This window comes from Morone saxatilis, unplaced genomic scaffold, assembly GCF_004916995.1.
Source record: "Morone saxatilis isolate NCDOM2014 unplaced genomic scaffold, NCSU_SB_2.0 Contig11, whole genome shotgun sequence".
Taxonomy (NCBI): Eukaryota; Metazoa; Chordata; class Actinopteri; family Moronidae; genus Morone; species Morone saxatilis.
Genome location: NW_023339663.1, coordinates 1,969,001 through 1,974,068, shown reverse-complemented (window position 1 = coordinate 1,974,068; position 5,068 = coordinate 1,969,001). Strand labels below are relative to the sequence as shown.

At 38.0% G+C, this 5,068-nt stretch overlaps 1 protein-coding gene across 1 annotated transcript in view; it reads left to right on the top strand.

Moving 5' to 3' along the window:
* Positions 1 to 958: 958 nt before the first annotated feature.
* Positions 959 to 5,068, top strand: part of LOC118343383 (tetraspanin-18-like) — a gene marked incomplete in the record, with an annotated part of 37,269 nt that continues 33,159 nt past the window's right edge. Inside the window, 1 exon segment of the mRNA XM_035682179.1 lies at positions 959 to 1,110.

Below are 5,068 nucleotides of genomic sequence, written 5' to 3'. Positions count from 1 at the left end.
CTATTTCATATTAAACATTTATAACGGCTCATTTAAAGGTCGGTGAGGTTGAAGCTCGACAGTTTGAGTCACACACTGAATACCACTCGTACCAGCAGCATCATAAACAATAAAAAGCTTCTGTCGCTATTTAAGAGCTGTAAAAAGATATAATTAAAGTTTAAGTTCACTCCCAGATTTTCATTCTTCAGTCTCAACTGGTAATTTATCAGATTCACTCTGGAGCTACTCAGCATTATTACTTCCAAACACCTGCACTGCAACAGCATATCTTAATAAACATTAACTCGATACTCAATCACATTAATTAAAGCTAACTCAAAAATAAACCATTAAAGTAATAACTTAAATGTGTGCAGTATTTTGAATATTGGTGATTTAATTCCAGTTTGTTCCATTGACTCATTTTCCTTAAGTTGACTTTACATCGTCACAGAAATGGAAACGTCACTGTGCTATGTTTTCATCTGTTTATAAATCATACATTTTTCATGATGACCAAAGTGTAAAGATTGGATTTTAATCACATAGAAAATAAATAACAACAACAAGATGCTGTTAAGTTACTTTATTCAGATAAATTCTGTTAACACGTTTTAAATAAGTTTGGAGAAATGCTGCATATGAGTTTAGTCACACACTTAATTTTACCTGTTGCATAAAACCTCCCTTAAAGTGACTATTAGAGTGCAATATGGGAGAAAAGACACATTTAAAATAGCGTAAGAGCATATTATAGTATTTTAACTATAGGTTCATGTAAATCTCTTTGTACTGATAGTAAATTCATGTTTTAATGTTTAAAGTAGGAGGAAGGGGAACTTTAAACATTCACTCTACTTTAATCACTAGTTTAGATCTGTTCCGGATGTAGTTTTATTCTGAAAGCGCGGCCCGGTAGCAGTGTGCGTATATAAGCGCTCCGGTTGACGGTGGCTTTAAACGAGAGCGCTTTTGGTTCCCGACGGTCAGAGCGAGCAGCGGACACACAGCGCCGGTAACCGGTAACCGAGCTGCTGCAGCCGGTTGTTGGTAGTTGGTTGGATTTATTAGTTTGTTGTTGTTTATTTCTGCGGCAGAAAAGAAACGTTAGGAAGGAAGAAACGGTGAGTTACAGCCGGTTATTTACCGACTCACTTTACGGTGTTTTTCTGTGTAAACGTGATTAAATTAATGTTTTTAACTTAATAATGTTAAATCACAGTTCAAAGCCTAATTTGGATGATTTATTTCTGAAAACTGCAGCATCTTCTATTTATTTATCTATTATTTGACATTTATTTTGGATGTTAAAGCGTCTTCAGATAAATAACATTAAGTTTTGAACAAAAACTATATAAATTATAAGCGTTATATTGATATTAATTATGCATGAAAACTATCTGTATAATTGTATTAAGTGTATTTCACTTTGTTCTTATCGCAGTTTGAAGATACATCATGTAAAACTTTAATAAAAACTAAAACTCTTAAAACAAACTGTCTAACATTACACCATCAAATATAAGAATTCCTTCAGAAATCTTATTTTGTGTATTATTGTATGAATCTTATTTACAGTTTAGATATAAAATACATTAAATTGGAAATTAAACAGTTAAAAGACACATTTTAGTTCCATGATCAATAATAAACAGCATCAGTTGAGTAAAACAGTAACTCTATTATAGATTATTTAGTAGATCAATAGATGAAGCTGCTCAGTGTTTTCAGCATTGATGCTATTTGATGAACTTCATGACCTGATGTTTGTGATGAAAGATGGATGATGTAATACTCAATAACTCTGCTCTGATCAAATCTGACATCAATATTGTTTACAACAACAACAAACAAACAAACAAACAAACAAACAACAGTTCAATGTTCATTTATTGTTTTAGTTCATTAAAAAACTTCACAAACTTTTATACAACATAAAGTCTTTCCATTAGAATTCAAAATATATTTGTTATTAATATAGTAATTAAATGATCCTGATAATTAATAATAATATAAATATATAATTATCCATGATTTGGTAAAAAGACACTAAAAGCTCCCAAATCTTTCATATCTTTTCATATAAAACCAATATCTTCACTCTGGTTTTAAAACAGAGCCCGCTGCAGTGCCACCTCAGGACCCCCCTCTGGAAACGCCCCTGTAAACATGAACAAATATAAATATAAAAGTTGTTTATTATCACAACTAAACATTCATATAAAGAAGAGCACAGTACCAACACAGATTACAACTGTTATCTATAGTTATCTGTTGAAAGAGGGATTTTAAAGGTATTTAACTAGTTAGTATACATGTTAATATTTTGTTCAATAAAAACAGGATTTTAGCAGTTTCAGAGCAGATTGTCTGGTTTTAAAGTGTCTGTATGTGTAGAAGACATAAAACCCTCCTCTGTTGACAGCCAGCTATATTTTTAGAGCAAAATAAAGTCTCCAAATGAGAGTTGATTGGCTGGCATGGTGTCTAGTTGAGTAGCCAAACAAGCATTTGGCTGGTGTTTGTTTCTACTTTCACACCTCGTGAGTCTGTGCAACACATACGCTGACCTCGCCATACTGCGGTCCTCGGCTGCCAGGCTCTCGTCACGAGGCCCCTACGTGTGAAGGTTTTCTTTGCGTTGTGTTTAGATCAGTTTGGCATCTTAATTCGAGGCCATCTGCACGAGAGAAACAGAATATTTAAAGTGTGTGGAAGTCTTACATGTTCACATAAAGAGGCAAATAATCAGGGAAATTTCTTTTTTTTTTGTGTTTCGGTTTGTTTTGCTTATTCTGCTGTTTTATTATTTAATAATCAATGAAGACATTAGTCTAAAAATGACCAATCAGGTTACTAATGAACATCATGCTGTATGGAAAAGACTGAAATAGAGACTTGAGACAGAGAAACTCATCAGGAAACGTGTTTACTGACTCATACATCACTGAGAGTCGACCTCATTATCTCCCATAGAGACTGAATGGTATCTGTGTGTTATTGCAACCAGTGGAGTTCCCCCTGCTGGTTGTTACAGAGAATGCAGGTTTAAGGTCTGTCCGTTGTATACACTGTCAGTGGTTCAGCCTCACATTAGTGTGGTTGTTTCTCAGTCTTACAGTCTTCATGTGTTGTGGTTACAAATGAACTCTCTGAGTTTTCGTGTTAGGCGGCGGTGTGGCGCCCTGGTACCCTGATGGCGGGCCACACGTTACATAACTGCAGCGTCCACAGTTCGATTCCCGGCTGAAGGACCTTCGTTGCATTTGCAGCTGCAGGGTGTGCGTGCAGCAACATAACAGCTCCCCAACAGTGAAACCAGAAGGTGTCGATCTGTTGTAGCCGCACTGTTCTGGTGCTGGAAGATGTTTTACTTCATTAAAGGATCTGATCCTTCCTGCACTGGGGGGCTTGTGGGTAACCTGTGCAGGTTTGTTTCCCGGTGTGAGTGTGTTAGTAACGTTAGGTTGCAGTATAATAGTTACTGATGGGCTGTGTGTTGTGTGAATGTCTCAGTTTATTAACGTTAACATTATTGCGGTGACTGTGGGCAGCTAGTTAGTCTAAACTGGAGATTATTGGATAGTTATATGGATTAAATGATGATTTTAGGAATTGTTTCTGCCCTGTTACTGTATGTGAGCGTATACTGCTAACCCTGTATGATTGCTATCATTGCTTTGTGCTCTGACTCTTTAACTCTTTCTTTCCTGGGAGATAGCAATGCAGGGAAGTAGCAAGGTCCCATTTTAAGGGCTAATAAATTACGTGGTATCGGATGAGGTAGCTCGTCTGGCAGAGCGTGTACCACGTATGCCCGGGTCCCTTTGCCCCCCCCCCCCCCCCCGCCGCTCCCGTCTCTCTCTACTGTCAAAGTAACCTTTAAAACATCCATGTGGGGATAATCTTAAATACAGCTCAGTCACAAGTTTAGGTTCTTCCTCGATCCTTCGCTGTTTGCTGCTATCGGTCTCTCCCGCCATCACCTCCACATCCTGAAAGTTCAGGTCGAGCCTCCGGAGGACGCTGACAGGCATTATGGCGAGGGCAACCACAGGTCCATCTGTCCCTTCCCTTCATGTGCGGCACGGAGGCACTTTGAGTCTATTTGTGGATCACAGCATGGTCGCTGCGGCCTGACAAAAGGACTGACAAGGGGGGCGGGGGGGCGATCCTCAAGGACTGGCGGTTACTTTACTTCCCATCCTGCCAACAGAGCGTCTCCGGGGGTAAAGTGAGGGACGATCGCTGCCGGATGGACTGACAAATAGAGACGCCTGCTGTCGTCTGAGGAGGATATAAAATACCAGGCTGTCGCTGTCAGCGGCGCTGTTGGTTTATCCTTCGATTAAAGTTTATTCAATTCATTAATTACTTGTTTAATCTATAAAATGTCTTAAAATAGTTAAAAATGCCTGTTCTAATGTCCCAGAGTTCCCAGAGCCCACAGTGAATCTGTAAAGTACTTATTTTGTCCGAACAGCAGTTGTGAAAAAAACTGCAAATTATGACATTAACCCTCTAAACTCTCTCTGAAGCCCACATTGGTATTTTTTGCTCTTTGTGATGTAATTTCTTCAAGATTTTGAAATGATTAATATCCATAAAGTCGTTACAACCCAAGCTAAGTAAATAAACCACAATAGTTGAAGAAAGTGTTGAAATTGATTCGTAAATTAAAGAAAAGCAAAATTTGAACACAGTTTACATCCACAGAGCTTCACTCTCTTGTCCTGCTTTAGAAAACAACCAAAGAGCTTATCAGAACAATGGCGGACTCCAGAGAAAGAACCCCAAGAAAACTCAACAAAAATTTGTCCAAAAAAAGGAGAGAAAGAGAAGAATGTGAAATAACTGAAGTGGATTAATGAAACTCGATGTGACAGAACACGAAGAAGGAAGTCGTTTCCAGTGATTTGTTTTGAATTAAATTTCGGCCTTTAACACAACTGCGACACATAATGCTAAGCCCTGGCTGCTCTTTCAAAGGTTTCCTAAGTTTTAACAAGATTAAATTCATTCAAACGTGAATTAAAAAGCAGATGGTCAGACCTCCACCAGAGCGACCCGTCCCTGAACTCTAGCT